Genomic DNA, 25,281 nt, shown 5'->3' with positions numbered 1-25,281 from the left:
AGGGTCCCGTTTCCCCCTTGGATAGAGCATCCCTACCCCGGTGGGGGCTGAGGGTGCCCGAAGCCCCTCGCCCGCGCCCCCCTGCGGCGGCGCTGTGAACTGCCCCTGTGCTCAGGCAGAGTCCTTTGGGGGGGTCTGGCTCCGGCCGGGGGCGGAGCCTGAGGCTCATCAGCGCTGCCTGGCCAGGTGAGGACTCTTCCCCTTTGAGTGCTGCCGGGTTGCCCGGGCCGTTCCCCGCCAACCGTCTGCCTGAAGCTTTGGAGGTGGCCGCCGACACAGACAGTCCGAGGCATACAGTGGGTAACCTCCCTGACGGTGACCCCGCCCCTCCGTCTATGGCATCCTCGGCGCACTGTCAGCCCCTCGGGGTGTGAGTGCGGAGGAGGTTGCCGGTGTCGCCCGAGGGGAAGAGGGCCCCATGGCCAAAACGGGCTTGCGGTCCCTGCACCTTGCAGGGGCTCTTGGACTCTGTACCCCCGTGGTTCCAGAGGTACCACGACCCGCATGGGGCTCAGGGTCCCTGAACCCCAGCCCCCCCCCTCGCCAGCGCCCCCTAGAGGCGGCGCCGTGAACTGCACCTGTGCTCAGGCAGAGTCCGGCGGGCGGGGTCAGGCTCCGGCCTGGGCGGGGCCTGAGGCTCATCAGCGCTGCCTGGCCAGGTGAGGACTCTTCCCCTTTGAGTGCTGCCGGGTTGCCAGGGGCTTTCCGCACCGACCTTTCTGCCTGCAGTTTTGGAGAGGGCCTGGGACGCAGACGGTCCGAGGCTTGCAGGGGTTGCCCTCCCTGACGGTGACCCCGCCCCTCCGTCCAGGGCGTCTTCCGGCGCACGGCCTGCCCCTGGGGGTGTGAGTGTGAGAGGAGGCTGCAGGTGTGCCCCGGGGGAAGGTTTACCGTTCCCCAAGGGGGAAGTTGTCCTCTTTCCCCCATGGGGGAAGAGCGTCACCTTACCCCATGGAGTAGGAGTCAACCTGCCCCCTTGGTGCTGAGGGTCCCCGCCCCCCGCACCGGCCCCCCCCCCCCCGGCCCTATGAAGTGCACCTGTGCTCAGCAGAGTCCGGTGGGCGGGGTCAGGCTCCGGCCAGAGGCGGAGCCTGGGGCTCAGCAGCGCCGCTGAGCCAGGTGAGGACTCTTCCCCTTGAGTGGTGCTGGGTTGCTAAGGGCTTTCCCCGCCGGCCCGTGTGAATGCAGTTTTGGAGGACGCCGCGGGCGCCGTCAGTCTGTGGCTTGCAGGGGTTGCCCTCCCTGACGGTGAACCCGCCCCTTCTTGTAGGGCGTCTTGGGGCACACGTCCTGCCCCTGGTTTGTGAGTCCGAGAGGAGGGTGCAGGTGTGCCCCGGAAAGAAGATTTACCGTTCCCCCAAGTGGGAAGAGGGTCCCGTTTCCCCCTTGGATAGAGCATCCCTACCCCGGTGGGGGCTGAGGGTGCCCGAAGCCCCTCGCCCGCGCCCCCCTGCGGCGGCGCTGTGAACTGCCCCTGTGCTCAGGCAGAGTCCTTTGGGGGGGTCTGGCTCCGGCCGGGGGCGGAGCCTGAGGCTCATCAGCGCTGCCTGGCCAGGTGAGGACTCTTCCCCTTTGAGTGCTGCCGGGTTGCCCGGGCCGTTCCCCGCCAACCTGTCTGCCTGAAGCTTTGGAGGTGGCCGCCGACACAGACAGTCCGAGGCATACAGTGGGTAACCTCCCTGACGGTGACCCCGCCCCTCCGTCTATGGCATCCTCGGCGCACTGTCAGCCCCTCGGGGTGTGAGTGCGGAGGAGGTTGCCGGTGTCGCCCGAGGGGAAGAGGGCCCCATGGCCAAAACGGGCTTGCGGTCCCTGCACCTTGCAGGGGCTCTTGGACTCTGTACCCCCGTGGTTCCAGAGGTACCACGACCCGCATGGGGCTCAGGGTCCCTGAACCCCAGCCCCCCCCCTCGCCAGCGCCCCCTAGAGGCGGCGCCGTGAACTGCACCTGTGCTCAGGCAGAGTCCGGCGGGCGGGGTCAGGCTCCGGCCTGGGCGGGGCCTGAGGCTCATCAGCGCTGCCTGGCCAGGTGAGGACTCTTCCCCTTTGAGTGCTGCCGGGTTGCCAGGGGCTTTCCGCACCGACCTTTCTGCCTGCAGTTTTGGAGAGGGCCTGGGACGCAGACGGTCCGAGGCTTGCAGGGGTTGCCCTCCCTGACGGTGACCCCGCCCCTCCGTCCAGGGCGTCTTCCGGCGCACGGCCTGCCCCTGGGGGTGTGAGTGTGAGAGGAGGCTGCAGGTGTGCCCCGGGGGAAGGTTTACCGTTCCCCAAGGGGGAAGTTGTCCTCTTTCCCCCATGGGGGAAGAGCGTCACCTTACCCCATGGAGTAGGGGTCAACCTGCCCCCTTGGTGCTGAGGGTCCGCGCCCCCCGCACCGGCCCCCCCCCCCCCGGCCCTATGAAGTGCACCTGTGCTCAGCAGAGTCCGGTGGGCGGGGTCAGGCTCCGGCCAGAGGCGGAGCCTGGGGCTCAGCAGCGCCGCTGAGCCAGGTGAGGACTCTTCCCCTTTGAGTGGTGCTGGGTTGCTAAGGGCTTTCCCCGCCGGCCCGTGTGAATGCAGTTTTGGAGGACGTCGCGGGCGCCGTCAGTCTGTGGCTTGCAGGGGTTGCCCTCCCTGACGGTGAACCCGCCCCTTCTTGTAGGGCGTCTTGGGGCACACGTCCTGCCCCTGGTTTGTGAGTCCGAGAGGAGGGTGCAGGTGTGCCCCGGAAAGAAGTTTACCGTTCCCCCAAGTGGGAAGAGGGTCCCGTTTCCCCCTTTGATAGAGCATCCCTACCCCGGTGGGGGCTGAGGGTGCCCGAAGCCCCTCGCCCGCGCCCCCCTGCGGCGGCGCTGTGAACTGCCCCTGTGCTCAGGCAGAGTCCTTTGGGGGGGTCTGGCTCCGGCCGGGGGCGGAGCCTGAGGCTCATCAGCGCTGCCTGGCCAGGTGAGGACTCTTCCCCTTTGAGTGCTGCCGGGTTGCCCGGGCCGTTCCCCGCCAACCTGTCTGCCTGCAGCTTTGGAGGTGGCCGCGACACAGACAGTCCGAGGCATACAGGGGGTAACCTCCCTGACGGTGACCCCGCCCCTCCGTCTATGGCATCCTCGGCGCACTGTCAGCCCCTCGGGGTGTGAGTGCGGAGGAGGTTGCCGGTGTCCCCCGAGGGGAAGAGGGCCCCATGGCCAAAACGGGCTTGCGGTCCCTGCACCTTGCAGGGGCTCTTGGACTCTGTACCCCCGTGGTTCCAGAGGTACCACGACCCGCATGGGGCTGAGGGTCCCCGAACCCCAGCCCCCCCTCGCCAGCGCCCCCTAGCGGCGGCGCCGTGAACTGCACCTGTGCTCAGGCAGAGTCCGGCGGGCGGGGTCAGGCTCCGGCCGGGGGCGGGGCCTGAGGCTCATCAGCGCTGCCTGGCCAGGTGAGGACTCTTCCCCTTTGAGTGCTGCCGGGTTGCCAGGGGCTTTCCGCACCGACCTTTCTGCCTGCAGTTTTGGAGAGGGCCTGGGACGCAGACGGTCCGAGGCTTGCAGGGGTTGCCCTCCCTGACGGTGACCCCGCCCCTCCGTCCAGGGCGTCTTCCGGCGCACGGCCTGCCCCTGGGGGTGTGAGTGTGAGAGGAGGCTGCAGGTGTGCCCCGGGGGAAGGTTTACCGTTCACCAAGGGGGAAGTTGTCCTCCTTCCCCCATGGGGGAAGAGCGTCACCTTACCCCATGGAGTAGGGGTCAACCTGCCCCCTTGGTGCTGAGGGTCCCCGCCCCCCGCACCGGCCCCCCCCCCGGCCCTATGAAGTGCACCTGTGCTCAGCAGAGTCCGGTGGGCGGGGTCAGGCTCCGGCCAGAGGCGGAGCCTGGGGCTCAGCAGCGCCGCTGAGCCAGGTGAGGACTCTTCCCATTTGAGTGGTGCTGGGTTGCTAAGGGCTTTCCCCGCCGGCCCGTGTGAATGCAGTTTTGGAGGACGCCGCGGGCGCCGTCAGTCTGTGGCTTGCAGGGGTTGCCCTCCCTGACGGTGAACCCGCCCCTTCTTGTAGGGCGTCTTGGGGCACACGTCCTGCCCCTGGTTTGTGAGTCCGAGAGGAGGGTGCAGGTGTGCCCCGGAAAGAAGATTTACCGTTCCCCCAAGTGGGAAGAGGGTCCCGTTTCCCCCTTGGATAGAGCATCCCTACCCCGGCGGGGGCTGAGGGTGCCCGAAGCCCCTCGCCCGCGCCCCCCTGCGGCGGCGCTGTGAACTGCCCCTGTGCTCAGGCAGAGTCCTTTGGGGGGGTCTGGCTCCGGCCGGGGGCGGAGCCTGAGGCTCATCAGCGCTGCCTGGCCAGGTGAGGACTCTTCCCCTTTGAGTGCTGCCGGGTTGCCCGGGCCGTTCCCCGCCAACCTGTCTGCCTGCAGCTTTGGAGGTGGCCGCGACACAGACAGTCCGAGGCATACAGGGGGTAACCTCCCTGACGGTGACCCCGCCCCTCCGTCTATGGCATCCTCGGCGCACTGTCAGCCCCTCGGGGTGTGAGTGCGGAGGAGGTTGCCGGTGTCCCCCGAGGGGAAGAGGGCCCCATGGCCAAAACGGGCTTGCGGTCCCTGCACCTTGCAGGGGCTCTTGGACTCTGTACCCCCGTGGTTCCAGAGGTACCACGACCCGCATGGGGCTCAGGGTCCCCGAACCCCAGCCCCCCCCCTTGCCAGCGCCCCCTAGCGGCGGCGCCGTGAACTGCACCTGTGCTCAGGCAGAGTCCGGCGGGCGGGGTCAGGCTCCGGCCGGGGGCGGGGCCTGAGGCTCATCAGCGCTGCCTGGCCAGGTGAGGACTCTTCCCCTTTGAGTGCTGCCGGGTTGCCAGGGGCTTTCCGCACCGACCTTTCTGCCTGCAGTTTTGGAGAGGGCCTGGGACGCAGACGGTCCGAGGCTTGCAGGGGTTGCCCTCCCTGACGGTGACCCCGCCCCTCCGTCCAGGGCGTCTTCCCGCGCACGGCCTGCCCCTGGGGGTGTGAGTGTGAGAGGAGGCTGCAGGTGTGCCCCGGGGGAAGGTTTACCGTTCCCCAAGGGGGAAGTTGTCCTCTTTCCCCCATGGGGGAAGAGCGTCACCTTACCCCATGGAGTAGGAGTCAACCTGCCCCCTTGGTGCTGAGGGTCCCCGCCCCCCGCGCCGGCCCCCCCCCCGGCCCTATGAAGTGCACCTGTGCTCAGCAGAGTCCGGTGGGCGGGGTCAGGCTCCGGCCAGAGGCGGAGCCTGGGGCTCAGCAGCGCCGCTGAGCCAGGTGAGGACTCTTCCCCTTTGAGTGGTGCTGGGTTGCTAAGGGCTTTCCCCGCCGGCCCGTGTGAATGCAGTTTTGGAGGACGCCGCGGGCGCCGTCAGTCTGTGGCTTGCAGGGGTTGCCCTCCCTGACGGTGAACCCGCCCCTTCTTGTAGGGCGTCTTGGGGCACACGTCCTGCCCCTGGTTTGTGAGTCCGAGAGGAGGGTGCAGGTGTGCCCCGGAAAGAAGATTTACCGTTCCCCCAAGTGGGAAGAGGGTCCCGTTTCCCCCTTGGATAGAGCATCCCTACCCCGGTGGGGGCTGAGGGTGCCCGAAGCCCCTCGCCCGCGCCCCCCTGCGGCGGCGCTGTGAACTGCCCCTGTGCTCAGGCAGAGTCCTTTGGGGGGGTCTGGCTCCGGCCGGGGGCGGAGCCTGAGGCTCATCAGCGCTGCCTGGCCAGGTGAGGACTCTTCCCCTTTGAGTGCTGCCGGGTTGCCCGGGCCGTTCCCCGCCAACCTGTCTGCCTGAAGCTTTGGAGGTGGCCGCCGACACAGACAGTCCGAGGCATACAGTGGGTAACCTCCCTGACGGTGACCCCGCCCCTCCGTCTATGGCATCCTCGGCGCACTGTCAGCCCCTCGGGGTGTGAGTGCGGAGGAGGTTGCCGGTGTCGCCCGAGGGGAAGAGGGCCCCATGGCCAAAACGGGCTTGCGGTCCCTGCACCTTGCAGGGGCTCTTGGACTCTGTACCCCCGTGGTTCCAGAGGTACCACGACCCGCATGGGGCTCAGGGTCCCTGAACCCCAGCCCCCCCCCTCGCCAGCGCCCCCTAGAGGCGGCGCCGTGAACTGCACCTGTGCTCAGGCAGAGTCCGGCGGGCGGGGTCAGGCTCCGGCCTGGGCGGGGCCTGAGGCTCATCAGCGCTGCCTGGCCAGGTGAGGACTCTTCCCCTTTGAGTGCTGCCGGGTTGCCAGGGGCTTTCCGCACCGACCTTTCTGCCTGCAGTTTTGGAGAGGGCCTGGGACGCAGACGGTCCGAGGCTTGCAGGGGTTGCCCTCCCTGACGGTGACCCCGCCCCTCCGTCCAGGGCGTCTTCCGGCGCACGGCCTGCCCCTGGGGGTGTGAGTGTGAGAGGAGGCTGCAGGTGTGCCCCGGGGGAAGGTTTACCGTTCCCCAAGGGGGAAGTTGTCCTCTTTCCCCCATGGGGGAAGAGCGTCACCTTACCCCATGGAGTAGGGGTCAACCTGCCCCCTTGGTGCTGAGGGTCCGCGCCCCCCGCACCGGCCCCCCCCCCCGGCCCTATGAAGTGCACCTGTGCTCAGCAGAGTCCGGTGGGCGGGGTCAGGCTCCGGCCAGAGGCGGAGCCTGGGGCTCAGCAGCGCCGCTGAGCCAGGTGAGGACTCTTCCCCTTTGAGTGGTGCTGGGTTGCTAAGGGCTTTCCCCGCCGGCCCGTGTGAATGCAGTTTTGGAGGACGTCGCGGGCGCCGTCAGTCTGTGGCTTGCAGGGGTTGCCCTCCCTGACGGTGAACCCGCCCCTTCTTGTAGGGCGTCTTGGGGCACACGTCCTGCCCCTGGTTTGTGAGTCCGAGAGGAGGGTGCAGGTGTGCCCCGGAAAGAAGATTTACCGTTCCCCCAAGTGGGAAGAGGGTCCCGTTTCCCCCTTTGATAGAGCATCCCTACCCCGGTGGGGGCTGAGGGTGCCCGAAGCCCCTCGCCCGCGCCCCCCTGCGGCGGCGCTGTGAACTGCCCCTGTGCTCAGGCAGAGTCCTTTGGGGGGGTCTGGCTCCGGCCGGGGGCGGAGCCTGAGGCTCATCAGCGCTGCCTGGCCAGGTGAGGACTCTTCCCCTTTGAGTGCTGCCAGGTTGCCCGGGCCGTTCCCCGCCAACCTGTCTGCCTGCAGCTTTGGAGGTGGCCGCCGACACAGACAGTCCGAGGCATACAGGGGGTAACCTCCCTGACGGTGACCCCGCCCCTCCGTCTATGGCATCCTCAGCGCACTGTCAGCCCCTCGGGGTGTGAGTGCGGAGGAGGTTGCCGGTGTCCCCCGAGGGGAAGAGGGCCCCATGGCCAAAACGGGCTTGCGGTCCCTGCACCTTGCAGGGGCTCTTGGACTCTGTACCCCCGTGGTTCCAGAGGTACCACGACCCGCATGGGGCTGAGGGTCCCCGAACCCCAGCCCCCCTCGCCAGCGCCCCCTAGCGGCGGCGCCGTGAACTGCACCTGTGCTCAGGCAGAGTCCGGCGGGCGGGGTCAGGCTCCGGCCGGGGGCGGGGCCTGAGGCTCATCAGCGCTGCCTGGCCAGGTGAGGACTCTTCCCCTTTGAGTGCTGCCGGGTTGCCAGGGGCTTTCCGCACCGACCTTTCTGCCTGCAGTTTTGGAGAGGGCCTGGGACGCAGACGGTCCGAGGCTTGCAGGGGTTGCCCTCCCTGACGGTGACCCCGCCCCTCCGTCCAGGGCGTCTTCCGGCGCACGGCCTGCCCCTGGGGGTGTGAGTGTGAGAGGAGGCTGCAGGTGTGCCCCGGGGGAAGGTTTACCGTTCCCCAAGGGGGAAGTTGTCCTCTTTCCCCCATGGGGGAAGAGCGTCACCTTACCCCATGGAGTAGGGGTCAACCTGCCCCCTTGGTGCTGAGGGTCCGCGCCCCCCGCACCGGCCCCCCCCCCCGGCCCTATGAAGTGCACCTGTGCTCAGCAGAGTCCGGTGGGCGGGGTCAGGCTCCGGCCAGAGGCGGAGCCTGGGGCTCAGCAGCGCCGCTGAGCCAGGTGAGGACTCTTCCCCTTTGAGTGGTGCTGGGTTGCTAAGGGCTTTCCCCGCCGGCCCGTGTGAATGCAGTTTTGGAGGACGTCGCGGGCGCCGTCAGTCTGTGGCTTGCAGGGGTTGCCCTCCCTGACGGTGAACCCGCCCCTTCTTGTAGGGCGTCTTGGGGCACACGTCCTGCCCCTGGTTTGTGAGTCCGAGAGGAGGGTGCAGGTGTGCCCCGGAAAGAAGATTTACCGTTCCCCCAAGTGGGAAGAGGGTCCCGTTTCCCCCTTTGATAGAGCATCCCTACCCCGGTGGGGGCTGAGGGTGCCCGAAGCCCCTCGCCCGCGCCCCCCTGCGGCGGCGCTGTGAACTGCCCCTGTGCTCAGGCAGAGTCCTTTGGGGGGGTCTGGCTCCGGCCGGGGGCGGAGCCTGAGGCTCATCAGCGCTGCCTGGCCAGGTGAGGACTCTTCCCCTTTGAGTGCTGCCAGGTTGCCCGGGCCGTTCCCCGCCAACCTGTCTGCCTGCAGCTTTGGAGGTGGCCGCCGACACAGACAGTCCGAGGCATACAGGGGGTAACCTCCCTGACGGTGACCCCGCCCCTCCGTCTATGGCATCCTCAGCGCACTGTCAGCCCCTCGGGGTGTGAGTGCGGAGGAGGTTGCCGGTGTCCCCCGAGGGGAAGAGGGCCCCATGGCCAAAACGGGCTTGCGGTCCCTGCACCTTGCAGGGGCTCTTGGACTCTGTACCCCCGTGGTTCCAGAGGTACCACGACCCGCATGGGGCTGAGGGTCCCCGAACCCCAGCCCCCCTCGCCAGCGCCCCCTAGCGGCGGCGCCGTGAACTGCACCTGTGCTCAGGCAGAGTCCGGCGGGCGGGGTCAGGCTCCGGCCGGGGGCGGGGCCTGAGGCTCATCAGCGCTGCCTGGCCAGGTGAGGACTCTTCCCCTTTGAGTGCTGCCGGGTTGCCAGGGGCTTTCCGCACCGACCTTTCTGCCTGCAGTTTTGGAGAGGGCCTGGGACGCAGACGGTCCGAGGCTTGCAGGGGTTGCCCTCCCTGACGGTGACCCCGCCCCTCCGTCCAGGGCGTCTTCCGGCGCACGGCCTGCCCCTGGGGGTGTGAGTGTGAGAGGAGGCTGCAGGTGTGCCCCGGGGGAAGGTTTACCGTTCCCCAAGGGGGAAGTTGTCCTCTTTCCCCCATGGGGGAAGAGCGTCACCTTACCCCATGGAGTAGGAGTCAACCTGCCCCCTTGGTGCTGAGGGTCCGCGCCCCCCGCACCGGCCCCCCCCCCCCGGCCCTATGAAGTGCACCTGTGCTCAGCAGAGTCCGGTGGGCGGGGTCAGGCTCCGGCCAGAGGTCGAGCCTGGGGCTCAGCAGCGCCGCTGAGCCAGGTGAGGACTCTTCCCCTTTGAGTGGTGCTGGGTTGCTAAGGGCTTTCCCCGCCGGCCCGTGTGAATGCAGTTTTGGAGGACGCCGCGGGCGCCGTCAGTCTGTGGCTTGCAGGGGTTGCCCTCCCTGACGGTGAACCCGCCCCTTCTTGTAGGGCGTCTTGGGGCACACGTCCTGCCCCTGGTTTGTGAGTCCGAGAGGAGGGTGCAGGTGTGCCCCGGAAAGAAGATTTACCGTTCCCCCAAGTGGGAAGAGGGTCCCGTTTCCCCCTTGGATAGAGCATCCCTACCCCGGCGGGGGCTGAGGGTGCCCGAAGCCCCTCGCCCGCGCCCCCCTGCGGCGGCGCTGTGAACTGCCCCTGTGCTCAGGCAGAGTCCTTTGGGGGGGTCTGGCTCCGGCCGGGGGCGGAGCCTGAGGCTCATCAGCGCTGCCTGGCCAGGTGAGGACTCTTCCCCTTTGAGTGCTGCCGGGTTGCCCGGGCCGTTCCCCGCCAACCTGTCTGCCTGCAGCTTTGGAGGTGGCCGCGACACAGACAGTCCGAGGCATACAGGGGGTAACCTCCCTGACGGTGACCCCGCCCCTCCGTCTATGGCATCCTCGGCGCACTGTCAGCCCCTCGTGGTGTGAGTGCGGAGGAGGTTGCCGGTGTCCCCCGAGGGGAAGAGGGCCCCATGGCCAAAACGGGCTTGCGGTCCCTGCACCTTGCAGGGGCTCTTGGACTCTGTACCCCCGTGGTTCCAGAGGTACCACGACGCGCATGGGGCTCAGGGTCCCCGAACCCCAGCCCCCCCCCCTTGCCAGCGCCCCCTAGAGGCGGCGCCGTGAACTGCACCTGTGCTCAGGCAGAGTCCGGCGGGCGGGCTCAGGCTCCGGCCGGGGGCGGGGCCTGAGGCTCATCAGCGCTGCCTGGCCAGGTGAGGACTCTTCCCCTTTGAGTGCTGCCGGGTTGCCAGGGGCTTTCTGCACCGACCTTTCTGCCTGCAGTTTTGGAGAGGGCCTGGGACGCAGACGGTCCGAGGCTTGCAGGGGTTGCCCTCCCTGACGGTGACCCCGCCCCTCCGTCCAGGGCGTCTTCCGGCGCACGGCCTGCCCCTGGGGGTGTGAGTGTGAGAGGAGGCTGCAGGTGTGCCCCGGGGGAAGGTTTACCGTTCCCCAAGGGGGAAGTTGTCCTCTTTCCCCCATGGGGGAAGAGCGTCACCTTACCCCATGGAGTAGGAGTCAACCTGCCCCCTTGGTGCTGAGGGTCCCCGCCCCCCGCACCGGCCCCCCCCCCCCGGCCCTATGAAGTGCACCTGTGCTCAGCAGAGTCCGGTGGGCGGGGTCAGGCTCCGGCCAGAGGCGGAGCCTGGGGCTCAGCAGCGCCGCTGAGCCAGGTGAGGACTCTTCCCCTTGAGTGGTGCTGGGTTGCTAAGGGCTTTCCCCGCCGGCCCGTGTGAATGCAGTTTTGGAGGACGCCGCGGGCGCCGTCAGTCTGTGGCTTGCAGGGGTTGCCCTCCCTGACGGTGAACCCGCCCCTTCTTGTAGGGCGTCTTGGGGCACACGTCCTGCCCCTGGTTTGTGAGTCCGAGAGGAGGGTGCAGGTGTGCCCCGGAAAGAAGATTTACCGTTCCCCCAAGTGGGAAGAGGGTCCCGTTTCCCCCTTGGATAGAGCATCCCTACCCCGGTGGGGGCTGAGGGTGCCCGAAGCCCCTCGCCCGCGCCCACCTGCGGCGGCGCTGTGAACTGCCCCTGTGCTCAGGCAGAGTCCTTTGGGGGGGTCTGGCTCCGGCCGGGGGCGGAGCCTGAGGCTCATCAGCGCTGCCTGGCCAGGTGAGGACTCTTCCCCTTTGAGTGCTGCCGGGTTGCCCGGGCCGTTCCCCGCCAACCGTCTGCCTGAAGCTTTGGAGGTGGCTGCCGACACAGACAGTCCGAGGCATACAGTGGGTAACCTCCCTGACGGTGACCCCGCCCCTCCGTCTATGGCATCCTCGGCGCACTGTCAGCCCCTCGGGGTGTGAGTGCGGAGGAGGTTGCCGGTGTCGCCCGAGGGGAAGAGGGCCCCATGGCCAAAACGGGCTTGCGGTCCCTGCACCTTGCAGGGGCTCTTGGACTCTGTACCCCCGTGGTTCCAGAGGTACCACGACCCGCATGGGGCTCAGGGTCCCTGAACCCCAGCCCCCCCCCTCGCCAGCGCCCCCTAGAGGCGGCGCCGTGAACTGCACCTGTGCTCAGGCAGAGTCCGGCGGGCGGGGTCAGGCTCCGGCCTGGGCGGGGCCTGAGGCTCATCAGCGCTGCCTGGCCAGGTGAGGACTCTTCCCATTTGAGTGCTGCCGGGTTGCCAGGGGCTTTCCGCACCGACCTTTCTGCCTGCAGTTTTGGAGAGGGCCTGGGACGCAGACGGTCCGAGGCTTGCAGGGGTTGCCCTCCCTGACGGTGACCCCGCCCCTCCGTCCAGGGCGTCTTCCGGCGCACGGCCTGCCCCTGGGGGTGTGAGTGTGAGAGGAGGCTGCAGGTGTGCCCCGGGGGAAGGTTTACCGTTCCCCAAGGGGGAAGTTGTCCTCTTTCCCCCATGGGGGAAGAGCGTCACCTTACCCCATGGAGTAGGGGTCAACCTGCCCCCTTGGTGCTGAGGGTCCGCGCCCCCCGCACCGGCCCCCCCCCCGGCCCTATGAAGTGCACCTGTGCTCAGCAGAGTCCGGTGGGCGGGGTCAGGCTCCGGCCAGAGGCGGAGCCTAGGGCTCAGCAGCGCCGCTGAGCCAGGTGAGGACTCTTCCCCTTTGAGTGGTGCTGGGTTGCTAAGGGCTTTCCCCGCCGGCCCGTGTGAATGCAGTTTTGGAGGACGTCGCGGGCGCCGTCAGTCTGTGGCTTGCAGGGGTTGCCCTCCCTGACGGTGAACCCGCCCCTTCTTGTAGGGCGTCTTGGGGCACACGTCCTGCCCCTGGTTTGTGAGTCCGAGAGGAGGGTGCAGGTGTGCCCCGGAAAGAAGATTTACCGTTCCCCCAAGTGGGAAGAGGGTCCCGTTTCCCCCTTTGATAGAGCATCCCTACCCCGGTGGGGGCTGAGGGTGCCCGAAGCCCCTCGCCCGCGCCCCCCTGCGGCGGCGCTGTGAACTGCCCCTGTGCTCAGGCAGAGTCCTTTGGGGGGGTCTGGCTCCGGCCGGGGGCGGAGCCTGAGGCTCATCAGCGCTGCCTGGCCAGGTGAGGACTCTTCCCCTTTGAGTGCTGCCGGGTTGCCCGGGCCGTTCCCCGCCAACCTGTCTGCCTGCAGCTTTGGAGGTGGCCGCCGACACAGACAGTCCGAGGCATACAGGGGGTAACCTCCCTGACGGTGACCCCGCCCCTCCGTCTATGGCATCCTCGGCGCACTGTCAGCCCCTCGGGGTGTGAGTGCGGAGGAGGTTGCCGGTGTCCCCCGAGGGGAAGAGGGCCCCATGGCCAAAACGGGCTTGCGGTCCCTGCACCTTGCAGGGGCTCTTGGACTCTGTACCCCCGTGGTTCCAGAGGTACCACGACCCGCATGGGGCTGAGGGTCCCCGAACCCCAGCCCCCCCTCGCCAGCGCCCCCTAGCGGCGGCGCCGTGAACTGCACCTGTGCTCAGGCAGAGTCCGGCGGGCGGGGTCAGGCTCCGGCCGGGGGCGGGGCCTGAGGCTCATCAGCGCTGCCTGGCCAGGTGAGGACTCTTCCCCTTTGAGTGCTGCCGGGTTGCCAGGGGCTTTCCGCACCGACCTTTCTGCCTGCAGTTTTGGAGAGGGCCTGGGACGCAGACGGTCCGAGGCTTGCAGGGGTTGCCCTCCCTGACGGTGACCCCGCCCCTCCGTCCAGGGCGTCTTCCGGCGCACGGCCTGCCCCTGGGGATGTGAGTGTGAGAGGAGGCTGCAGGTGTGCCCCGGGGGAAGGTTTACCGTTCACCAAGGGGGAAGTTGTCCTCCTTCCCCCATGGGGGAAGAGCGTCACCTTACCCCATGGAGTAGGGGTCAACCTGCCCCCTTGGTGCTGAGGGTCCCCGCCCCCCGCACCGGCCCCCCCCCCGGCCCTATGAAGTGCACCTGTGCTCAGCAGAGTCCGGTGGGCGGGGTCAGGCTCCGGCCAGAGGCGGAGCCTGGGGCTCAGCAGCGCCGCTGAGCCAGGTGAGGACTCTTCCCATTTGAGTGGTGCTGGGTTGCTAAGGGCTTTCCCCGCCGGCCCGTGTGAATGCAGTTTTGGAGGACGCCGCGGGCGCCGTCAGTCTGTGGCTTGCAGGGGTTGCCCTCCCTGACGGTGAACCCGCCCCTTCTTGTAGGGCGTCTTGGGGCACACGTCCTGCCCCTGGTTTGTGAGTCCGAGAGGAGGGTGCAGGTGTGCCCCGGAAAGAAGATTTACCGTTCCCCCAAGTGGGAAGAGGGTCCCGTTTCCCCCTTTGATAGAGCATCCCTACCCCGGCGGGGGCTGAGGGTGCCCGAAGCCCCTCGCCCGCGCCCCCCTGCGGCGGCGCTGTGAACTGCCCCTGTGCTCAGGCAGAGTCCTTTGGGGGGGTCTGGCTCCGGCCGGGGGCGGAGCCTGAGGCTCATCAGCGCTGCCTGGCCAGGTGAGGACTCTTCCCCTTTGAGTGCTGCCGGGTTGCCCGGGCCGTTCCCCGCCAACCTGTCTGCCTGCAGCTTTGGAGGTGGCCGCGACACAGACAGTCCGAGGCATACAGGGGGTAACCTCCCTGACGGTGACCCCGCCCCTCCGTCTATGGCATCCTCGGCGCACTGTCAGCCCCTCGGGGTGTGAGTGCGGAGGAGGTTGCCGGTGTCCCCCGAGGGGAAGAGGGCCCCATGGCCAAAACGGGCTTGCGGTCCCTGCACCTTGCAGGGGCTCTTGGACTCTGTACCCCCGTGGTTCCAGAGGTACCACGACCCGCATGGGGCTCAGGGTCCCCGAACCCCAGCCCCCCCCCTTGCCAGCGCCCCCTAGCGGCGGCGCCGTGAACTGCACCTGTGCTCAGGCAGAGTCCGGCGGGCGGGGTCAGGCTCCGGCCGGGGGCGGGGCCTGAGGCTCATCAGCGCTGCCTGGCCAGGTGAGGACTCTTCCCCTTTGAGTGCTGCCGGGTTGCCAGGGGCTTTCCGCACCGACCTTTCTGCCTGCAGTTTTGGAGAGGGCCTGGGACGCAGACGGTCCGAGGCTTGCAGGGGTTGCCCTCCCTGACGGTGACCCCGCCCCTCCGTCCAGGGCGTCTTCCGGCGCACGGCCTGCCCCTGGGGGTGTGAGTGTGAGAGGAGGCTGCAGGTGTGCCCCGGGGGAAGGTTTACCGTTCCCCAAGGGGGAAGTTGTCCTCTTTCCCCCATGGGGGAAGAGCGTCACCTTACCCCATGGAGTAGGAGTCAACCTGCCCCCTTGGTGCTGAGGGTCCCCGCCCCCCGCGCCGGCCCCCCCCCCGGCCCTATGAAGTGCACCTGTGCTCAGCAGAGTCCGGTGGGCGGGGTCAGGCTCCGGCCAGAGGCGGAGCCTGGGGCTCAGCAGCGCCGCTGAGCCAGGTGAGGACTCTTCCCCTTTGAGTGGTGCTGGGTTGCTAAGGGCTTTCCCCGCCGGCCCGTGTGAATGCAGTTTTGGAGGACGCCGCGGGCGCCGTCAGTCTGTGGCTTGCAGGGGTTGCCCTCCCTGACGGTGAACCCGCCCCTTCTTGTAGGGCGTCTTGGGGCACACGTCCTGCCCCTGGTTTGTGAGTCCGAGAGGAGGGTGCAGGTGTGCCCCGGAAAGAAGATTTACCGTTCCCCCAAGTGGGAAGAGGGTCCCGTTTCCCCCTTGGATAGAGCATCCCTACCCCGGTGGGGGCTGAGGGTGCCCGAAGCCCCTCGCCCGCGCCCCCCTGCGGCGGCGCTGTGAACTGCCCCTGTGCTCAGGCAGAGTCCTTTGGGGGGGTCTGGCTCCGGCCGGGGGCGGAGCCTGAGGCTCATCAGCGCTGCCTGGCCAGGTGAGGACTCTTCCCCTTTGAGTGCTGCCGGGTTGCCCGGGCCGTTCCCCGCCAACCTGTCTGCCTGAAGCTTTGGAGGTGGCCGCCGACACAGACAGTCCGAGGCATACAGTGGGTAACCTCCCTGACGGTGACCCCGCCCCTCCGTCTCTGGCATCCTCGGCGCACTGTCAGCCCCTCGGGGTGTGAGTGCGGAGGAGGTTGCCGGTGTCGCCCGAGGGGAAGAGGGCCCCATGGCCAAAACGGGCTTGCGGTCCCTGCACCTTGCAGGGGCTCTTGGACTCTGTACCCCCGTGGTTCCAGAGGTACCACGACCCGCATGGGGCTCAGGGTCCCTGAACCCCAGCCCCCCCCCTCGCCAGCGCCCCCTAGATGCGGCGCCGTGAACTGCACCTGTGCTCAGGCAGAGTCCGGCGGGCGGGGTCAGGCTCCGGCCTGGGCGGGGCCTGAGGCTCATCAGCGCTGCCTGGCCAGGTGAGGACTCTTCCCCTTTGAGTGCTGCCGGGTTGCCAGGGGCTTTCCGCACCGACCTTTCTGCCTGTAGTTTTGGAGAGGGCCTGGGACGCAGACGGTCCGAGGCTTGCAGGGGTTGCCCTCCCTGACGGTGACCCCGCCCCTCCGTCCAGGGCGTCTTCCGGCGCACGGCCTGCCCCTGGGGGTGTGAGTGTGAGAGGAGGCTGCAGGTGTGCCCCGGGGGAAGGTTTACCGTTCCCCAAGGGGGAAGTTGTCCTCTTTCCCCCATGGGGGAAGAGCGTCACCTTACCCCATGGAGTAGGGGTCAACCTGCCCCCTTGGTGCTGAGGGTCCGCGCCCCCCGCACCGGCCCCCCCCCCCCGGCCCTATGAAGTGCACCTGTGCTCAGCAGAGTCCGGTGGGCGGGGTCAGGCTCCGGCCAGAGGCGGAGCCTGGGGCTCAGCAGCGCCGCTGAGCCAGGTGAGGACTCTTCCCCTTTGAGTGGTGCTGGGTTGCTAAGGGCTTTCCCCGCCGGCCCGTGTGAATGCAGTTTTGGAGGACGTCGCGGGCGCCGTCAGTCTGTGGCTTGCAGGGGTTGCCCTCCCTGACGGTGAACCCGCCCCTTCTTGTAGGGCGTCTTGGGGCACACGTCCTGCCCCTGGTTTGTGAGTCCGAGAGGAGGGTGCAGGTGTGCCCCGGAAAGAAGATTTACCGTTCCCCCAAGTGGGAAGAGGGTCCCGTTTCCCCCTTTGATAGAGCATCCCTACCCCGGTGGGGGCTGAGGGTGCCCGAAGCCCCTCGCCCGCGCCCCCCTGCGGCGGCGCTGTGAACTGCCCCTGTGCTCAGGCAGAGTCCTTTGGGGGGGTCTGGCTCCGGCCGGGGGCGGAGCCTGAGGCTCATCAGCGCTGCCTGGCCAGGTGAGGACTCTTCCCCTTTGAGTGCTGCCAGGTTGCCCGGGCCGTTCCCCGCCAACCTGTCTGCCTGCAGCTTTGGAGGTGGCCGCCGACACAGACAGTCCGAGGCATACAGGGGGTAACCTCCCTGACGGTGACCCCGCCCCTCCGTCTATGGCATCCTCAGCGCACTGTCAGCCCCTCGGGGTGTGAGTGCGGAGGAGGTTGCCGGTGTCCCCCGAGGGGAAGAGGGCCCCATGGCCAAAACGGGCTTGCGGTCCCTGCACCTTGCAGGGGCTCTTGGACTCTGTACCCCCGTGGTTCCAGAGGTACCACGACCCGCATGGGGCTGAGGGTCCCCGAACCCCAGCCCCCCTCGCCAGCGCCCCCTAGCGGCGGCGCCGTGAACTGCACCTGTGCTCAGGCAGAGTCCGGCGGGCGGGGTCAGGCTCCGGCCGGGGGCGGGGCCTGAGGCTCATCAGCGCTGCCTGGCCAGGTGAGGACTCTTCCCCTTTGAGTGCTGCCGGGTTGCCAGGGGCTTTCCGCACCGACCTTTCTGCCTGCAGTTTTGGAGAGGGCCTGGGACGCAGACGGTCCGAGGCTTGCAGGGGTTGCCCTCCCTGACGGTGACCCCGCCCCTCCGTCCAGGGCGTCTTCCGGCGCACGGCCTGCCCCTGGGGGTGTGAGTGTGAGAGGAGGCTGCAGGTGTGCCCCGGGGGAAGGTTTACCGTTCCCCAAGGGGGAAGTTGTCCTCTTTCCCCCATGGGGGAAGAGCGTCACCTTACCCCATGGAGTAGGGGTCAACCTGCCCCCTTGGTGCTGAGGGTCCGCGCCCCCCGCACCGGCCCCCCCCCCCCGGCCCTATGAAGTGCACCTGTGCTCAGCAGAGTCCGGTGGGCGGGGTCAGGCTCCGGCCAGAGGCGGAGCCTAGGGCTCAGCAGCGCCGCTGAGCCAGGTGAGGACTCTTCCCCTTTGAGTGGTGCTGGGTTGCTAAGGGCTTTCCCCGCCGGCCCGTGTGAATGCAGTTTTGGAGGACGTCGCGGGCGCCGTCAGTCTGTGGCTTGCAGGGGTTGCCCTCCCTGACGGTGAACCCGCCCCTTCTTGTAGGGCGTCTTGGGGCACACGTCCTGCCCCTGGTTTGTGAGTCCGAGAGGAGGGTGCAGGTGTGCCCCGGAAAGAAGATTTACCGTTCCCCCAAGTGGGAAGAGGGTCCCGTTTCCCCCTTTGATAGAGCATCCCTACCCCGGTGGGGGCTGAGGGTGCCCGAAGCCCCTCGCCCGCGCCCCCCTGCGGCGGCGCTGTGAACTGCCCCTGTGCTCAGGCAGAGTCCTTTGGGGGGGTCTGGCTCCGGCCGGGGGCGGAGCCTGAGGCTCATCAGCGCTGCCTGGCCAGGTGAGGACTCTTCCCCTTTGAGTGCTGCCGGGTTGCCCGGGCCGTTCCCCGCCAACCTGTCTGCCTGCAGCTTTGGAGGTGGCCGCCGACACAGACAGTCCGAGGCATACAGGGGGTAACCTCCCTGACGGTGACCCCGCCCCTCCGTCTATGGCATCCTCGGCGCACTGTCAGCCCCTCGGGGTGTGAGTGCGGAGGAGGTTGCCGGTGTCCCCCGAGGGGAAGAGGGCCCCATGGCCAAAACGGGCTTGCGGTCCCTGCACCTTGCAGGGGCTCTTGGACTCTGTACCCCCGTGGTTCCAGAGGTACCACGACCCGCATGGGGCTGAGGGTCCCCGAACCCCAGCCCCCCTCGCCAGCGCCCCCTAGCGGCGGCGCCGTGAACTGCACCTGTGCTCAGGCAGAGTCCGGCGGGCGGGGTCAGGCTCCGGCCGGGGGCGGGGCCTGAGGCTCATCAGCGCTGCCTGGCCAGGTGAGGACTCTTCCCCTTTGAGTGCTGCCGGGTTGCCAGGGGCTTTCCGCACCGACCTTTCTGCCTGCAGTTTTGGAGAGGGCCTGGGACGCAGACGGTCCGAGGCTTGCAGGGGTTGCCCTCCCTGACGGTGACCCCGCCCCTCCGTCCAGGGCGTCTTCCGGCGCACGGCCTGCCCCTGGGGGTGTGAGTGTGAGAGGAGGCTGCAGGTGTGCCCCGGGGGAAGGTTTACCGTTCCCCAAGGGGGAAGTTGTCCTCTTTCCCCCATGGGGGAAGAGCGTCACCTTACCCCATGGAGTAGGAGTCAACCTGCCCCCTTGGTGCTGAGGGTCCGCGCCCCCCGCACCGGCCCCCCCCCCCCGGCCCTATGAAGTGCACCTGTGCTCAGCAGAGTCCGGTGGGCGGGGTCAGGCTCCGGCCAGAGGCCGAGCCTGGGGCTCAGCAGCGCCGCTGAGCCAGGTGAGGACTCTTCCCCTTTGAGTGGTGCTGGGTTGCTAAGGGCTTTCCCCGCCGGCCCGTGTGAATGCAGTTTTGGAGGACGCCGCGGGCGCCGTCAGTCTGTGGCTTGCAGGGGTTGCCCTCCCTGACGGTGAACCCGCCCCTTCTTGTAGGGCGTCTTGGGGCACACGTCCTGCCCCTGGTTTGTGAGTCCGAGAGGAGGGTGCAGGTGTGCCCCGGAAAGAAGATTTACCGTTCCCCCAAGTGGGAAGAGGGTCCCGTTTCCCCCTTGGATAGAGCATCCCTACCCCGGCGGGGGCTGAGGGTGCCCGAAGCCCCTCGCCCGCGCCCCCCTGCGGCGGCGCTGTGAACTGCCCCTGTGCTCAGGCAGAGTCCTTTGGGGGGGTCTGGCTCCGGCCGGGGGCGGAGCCTGAGGCTCATCAGCGCTGCCTGGCCAGGTGAGGACTCTTCCCCTTTGAGTGCTGCCGGGTTGCCCGGGCCGTTCCCCGCCAACCTGTCTGCCTGCAGCTTTGGAGGTGGCCGCGACACAGACAGTCCGAGGCATACAGGGGGTAACCTCCCTGACGGTGACCCCGCCCCTCCGTCTATGGCATCCTCGGCGCACTGTCAGCCCCTCGTGGTGTGAGTGCGGAGGAGGTTGCCGGTGTCGCCCGAGGGGAAGAGGGCCCCATGGCCAAAACGGGCTTGCGGTCCCTGCACCTTGCAGGGGCTCTTGGACTCTGTACCCCCGTGGTTCCAGAGGTACCACGACCCGCATGGGGCTCAGGGTCCCTGAACCCCAGCCCCCCCCCTCGCCAGCGCCCCCTAGAGGCGGCGCCGTGAACTGCACCTGTGCTCAGGCAGAGTCCGGCGGGCGGGGTCAGGCTCCGGCCTGGGCGGGGCCTGAGGCTCATCAGCGCTGCCTGGCCAGGTGAGGACTCTTCCCATTTGAGTGCTGCCGGGTTGCCAGGGGCTTTCCGCACCGACCTTTCTGCCTGCAGTTTTGGAGAGGGCCTGGGACGCAGACGGTCCGAGGCTTGCAGGGGTTGCCCTCCCTGACGGTGACCCCGCCCCTCCGTCCAGGGCGTCTTCCGGCGCACGGCCTGCCCCTGGGGGTGTGAGTGTGAGAGGAGGCTGCAGGTGTGCCCCGGGGGAAGGTTTACCGTTCCCCAAGGGGGAAGTTGTCCTCTTTCCCCCATGGGGGAAGAGCGTCACCTTACCCCATGGAGTAGGGGTCAACCTGCCCCCTTGGTGCTGAGGGTCCGCGCCCCCCGCACCGGCCCCCCCCCCCCGGCCCTATGAAGTGCACCTGTGCTCAGCAGAGTCCGGTGGGCGGGGTCAGGCTCCGGCCAGAGGCGGAGCCTAGGGCTCAGCAGCGCCGCTGAGCCAGGTGAGGACTCTTCCCCTTTGAGTGGTGCTGGGTTGCTAAGGGCTTTCCCCGCCGGCCCGTGTGAATGCAGTTTTGGAGGACGTCGCGGGCGCCGTCAGTCTGTGGCTTGCAGGGGTTGCCCTCCCTGACGGTGAACCCGCCCCTTCTTGTAGGGCGTCTTGGGGCACACGTCCTGCCCCTGGTTTGTGAGTCCGAGAGGAGGGTGCAGGTGTGCCCCGGAAAGAAGATTTACCGTTCCCCCAAGTGGGAAGAGGGTCCCGTTTCCCCCTTTGATAGAGCATCCCTACCCCGGTGGGGGCTGAGGGTGCCCGAAGCCCCTCGCCCGCGCCCCCCTGCGGCGGCGCTGTGAACTGCCCCTGTGCTCAGGCAGAGTCCTTTGGGGGGGTCTGGCTCCGGCCGGGGGCGGAGCCTGAGGCTCATCAGCGCTGCCTGGCCAGGTGAGGACTCTTCCCCTTTGAGTGCTGCCGGGTTGCCCGGGCCGTTCCCCGCCAACCTGTCTGCCTGCAGCTTTGGAGGTGGCCGCCGACACAGACAGTCCGAGGCATACAGGGGGTAACCTCCCTGACGGTGACCCCGCCCCTCCGTCTATGGCATCCTCGGCGCACTGTCAGCCCCTCGGGGTGTGAGTGCGGAGGAGGTTGCCGGTGTCCCCCGAGGGGAAGAGGGCCCCATGGCCAAAACGGGCTTGCGGTCCCTGCACCTTGCAGGGGCTCTTGGACTCTGTACCCCCGTGGTTCCAGAGGTACCACGACCCGCATGGGGCTGAGGGTCCCCGAACCCCAGCCCCCCCTCGCCAGCGCCCCCTAGCGGCGGCGCCGTGAACTGCACCTGTGCTCAGGCAGAGTCCGGCGGGCGGGGTCAGGCTCCGGCCGGGGGCGGGGCCTGAGGCTCATCAGCGCTGCCTGGCCAGGTGAGGACTCTTCCCCTTTGAGTGCTGCCGGGTTGCCAGGGGCTTTCCGCACCGACCTTTCTGCCTGCAGTTTTGGAGAGGGCCTGGGACGCAGACGGTCCGAGGCTTGCAGGGGTTGCCCTCCCTGACGGTGACCCCGCCCCTCCGTCCAGGGCGTCTTCCGGCGCACGGCCTGCCCCTGGGGATGTGAGTGTGAGAGGAGGCTGCAGGTGTGCCCCGGGGGAAGGTTTACCGTTCACCAAGGGGGAAGTTGTCCTCCTTCCCCCATGGGGGAAGAGCGTCACCTTACCCCATGGAGTAGGGGTCAACCTGCCCCCTTGGTGCTGAGGGTCCCCGCCCCCCGCACCGGCCCCCCCCCCGGCCCTATGAAGTGCACCTGTGCTCAGCAGAGTCCGGTGGGCGGGGTCAGGCTCCGGCCAGAGGCGGAGCCTGGGGCTCAGCAGCGCCGCTGAGCCAGGTGAGGACTCTTCCCATTTGAGTGGTGCTGGGTTGCTAAGGGCTTTCCCCGCCGGCCCGTGTGAATGCAGTTTTGGAGGACGCCGCGGGCGCCGTCAGTCTGTGGCTTGCAGGGGTTGCCCTCCCTGACGGTGAACCCGCCCCTTCTTGTAGGGCGTCTTGGGGCACACGTCCTGCCCCTGGTTTGTGAGTCCGAGAGGAGGGTGCAGGTGTGCCCCGGAAAGAAGATTTACCGTTCCCCCAAGTGGGAAGAGGGTCCCGTTTCCCCCTTTGATAGAGCATCCCTACCCCGGCGGGGGCTGAGGGTGCCCGAAGCCCCTCGCCCGCGCCCCCCTGCGGCGGCGCTGTGAACTGCCCCTGTGCTCAGGCAGAGTCCTTTGGGGGGGTCTGGCTCCGGCCGGGGGCGGAGCCTGAGGCTCATCAGCGCTGCCTGGCCAGGTGAGGACTCTTCCCCTTTGAGTGCTGCCGGGTTGCCCGGGCCGTTCCCCGCCAACCTGTCTGCCTGCAGCTTTGGAGGTGGCCGCGACACAGACAGTCCGAGGCATACAGGGGGTAACCTCCCTGACGGTGACCCCGCCCCTCCGTCTATGGCATCCTCGGCGCACTGTCAGCCCCTCGGGGTGTGAGTGCGGAGGAGGTTGCCGGTGTCCCCCGAGGGGAAGAGGGCCCCATGGCCAAAACGGGCTTGCGGTCCCTGCACCTTGCAGGGGCTCTTGGACTCTGTACCCCCGTGGTTCCAGAGGTACCACGACCCGCATGGGGCTCAGGGTCCCCGAACCCCAGCCCCCCCCCTTGCCAGCGCCCCCTAGCGGCGGCGCCGTGAACTGCACCTGTGCTCAGGCAGAGTCCGGCGGGCGGGGTCAGGCTCCGGCCGGGGGCGGGGCCTGAGGCTCATCAGCGCTGCCTGGCCAGGTGAGGACTCTTCCCCTTTGAGTGCTGCCGGGTTGCCAGGGGCTTTCCGCACCGACCTTTCTGCCTGCAGTTTTGGAGAGGGCCTGGGACGCAGACGGTCCGAGGCTTGCAGGGGTTGCCCTCCCTGACGGTGACCCCGCCCCTCCGTCCAGGGCGTCTTCCGGCGCACGGCCTGCCCCTGGGGGTGTGAGTGTGAGAGGAGGCTGCAGGTGTGCCCCGGGGGAAGGTTTACCGTTCCCCAAGGGGGAAGTTGTCCTCTTTCCCCCATGGGGGAAGAGCGTCACCTTACCCCATGGAGTAGGAGTCAACCTGCCCCCTTGGTGCTGAGGGTCCCCGCCCCCCGCGCCGGCCCCCCCCCCGGCCCTATGAAGTGCACCTGTGCTCAGCAGAGTCCGGTGGGCGGGGTCAGGCTCCGGCCAGAGGCGGAGCCTGGGGCTCAGCAGCGCCGCTGAGCCAGGTGAGGACTCTTCCCCTTTGAGTGGTGCTGGGTTGCTAAGGGCTTTCCCCGCCGGCCCGTGTGAATGCAGTTTTGGAGGACGCCGCGGGCGCCGTCAGTCTGTGGCTTGCAGGGGTTGCCCTCCCTGACGGTGAACCCGCCCCTTCTTGTAGGGCGTCTTGGGGCACACGTCCTGCCCCTGGTTTGTGAGTCCGAGAGGAGGGTGCAGGTGTGCCCCGGAAAGAAGATTTACCGTTCCCCCAAGTGGGAAGAGGGTCCCGTTTCCCCCTTGGATAGAGCATCCCTACCCCGGTGGGGGCTGAGGGTGCCCGAAGCCCCTCGCCCGCGCCCCCCTGCGGCGGCGCTGTGAACTGCCCCTGTGCTCAGGCAGAGTCCTTTGGGGGGGTCTGGCTCCGGCCGGGGGCGGAGCCTGAGGCTCATCAGCGCTGCCTGGCCAGGTGAGGACTCTTCCCCTTTGAGTGCTGCCGGGTTGCCCGGGCCGTTCCCCGCCAACCTGTCTGCCTGAAGCTTTGGAGGTGGCCGCCGACACAGACAGTCCGAGGCATACAGTGGGTAACCTCCCTGACGGTGACCCCGCCCCTCCGTCTATGGCATCCTCGGCGCACTGTCAGCCCCTCGGGGTGTGAGTGCGGAGGAGGTTGCCGGTGTCGCCCGAGGGGAAGAGGGCCCCATGGCCAAAACGGGCTTGCGGTCCCTGCACCTTGCAGGGGCTCTTGGACTCTGTACCCCCGTGGTTCCAGAGGTACCACGACCCGCATGGGGCTCAGGGTCCCTGAACCCCAGCCCCCCCCTCGCCAGCGCCCCCTAGAGGCGGCGCCGTGAACTGCACCTGTGCTCAGGCAGAGTCCGGCGGGCGGGGTCAGGCTCCGGCCTGGGCGGGGCCTGAGGCTCATCAGCGCTGCCTGGCCAGGTGAGGACTCTTCCCCTTTGAGTGCTGCCGGGTTGCCAGGGGCTTTCCGCACCGACCTTTCTGCCTGTAGTTTTGGAGAGGGCCTGGGACGCAGACGGTCCGAGGCTTGCAGGGGTTGCCCTCCCTGACGGTGACCCCGCCCCTCCGTCCAGGGCGTCTTCCGGCGCACGGCCTGCCCCTGGGGGTGTGAGTGTGAGAGGAGGCTGCAGGTGTGCCCCGGGGGAAGGTTTACCGTTCCCCAAGGGGGAAGTTGTCCTCTTTCCCCCATGGGGGAAGAGCGTCACCTTACCCCATGGAGTAGGGGTCAACCTGCCCCCTTGGTGCTGAGGGTCCGCGCCCCCCGCACCGGCCCCCCCCCCCCGGCCCTATGAAGTGCACCTGTGCTCAGCAGAGTCCGGTGGGCGGGGTCAGGCTCCGGCCAGAGGCGGAGCCTGGGGCTCAGCAGCGCCGCTGAGCCAGGTGAGGACTCTTCCCCTTTGAGTGGTGCTGGGTTGCTAAGGGCTTTCCCCGCCGGCCCGTGTGAATGCAGTTTTGGAGGACGTCGCGGGCGCCGTCAGTCTGTGGCTTGCAGGGGTTGCCCTCCCTGACGGTGAACCCGCCCCTTCTTGTAGGGCGTCTTGGGGCACACGTCCTGCCCCTGGTTTGTGAGTCCGAGAGGAGGGTGCAGGTGTGCCCCGGAAAGAAGATTTACCGTTCCCCCAAGTGGGAAGAGGGTCCCGTTTCCCCCTTTGATAGAGCATCCCTACCCCGGTGGGGGCTGAGGGTGCCCGAAGCCCCTCGCCCGCGCCCCCCTGCGGCGGCGCTGTGAACTGCCCCTGTGCTCAGGCAGAGTCCTTTGGGGGGGTCTGGCTCCGGCCGGGGGCGGAGCCTGAGGCTCATCAGCGCTGCCTGGCCAGGTGAGGACTCTTCCCCTTTGAGTGCTGCCGGGTTGCCCGGGCCGTTCCCCGCCAACCTGTCTGCCTGCAGCTTTGGAGGTGGCCGCCGACACAGACAGTCCGAGGCATACAGGGGGTAACCTCCCTGACGGTGACCCCGCCCCTCCGTCTATGGCATCCTCAGCGCACTGTCAGCCCCTCGGGGTGTGAGTGCGGAGGAGGTTGCCGGTGTCCCCCGAGGGGAAGAGGGCCCCATGGCCAAAACGGGCTTGCGGTCCCTGCACCTTGCAGGGGCTCTTGGACTCTGTACCCCCGTGGTTCCAGAGGTACCACGACCCGCATGGGGCTGAGGGTCCCCGAACCCCAGCCCCCCTCGCCAGCGCCCCCTAGCGGCGGCGCCGTGAACTGCACCTGTGCTCAGGCAGAGTCCGGCGGGCGGGGTCAGGCTCCGGCCGGGGGCGGGGCCTGAGGCTCATCAGCGCTGCCTG

Source organism: Talpa europaea (assembly GCF_964194135.1).
Source record: "Talpa europaea genome assembly, chromosome: 14".
NCBI lineage: Eukaryota > Metazoa > Chordata > Mammalia > Eulipotyphla > Talpidae > Talpa > Talpa europaea.
The sequence above is the reverse complement of the archived record's forward strand: the minus strand, read 5'-3'. Positions refer to the sequence as shown.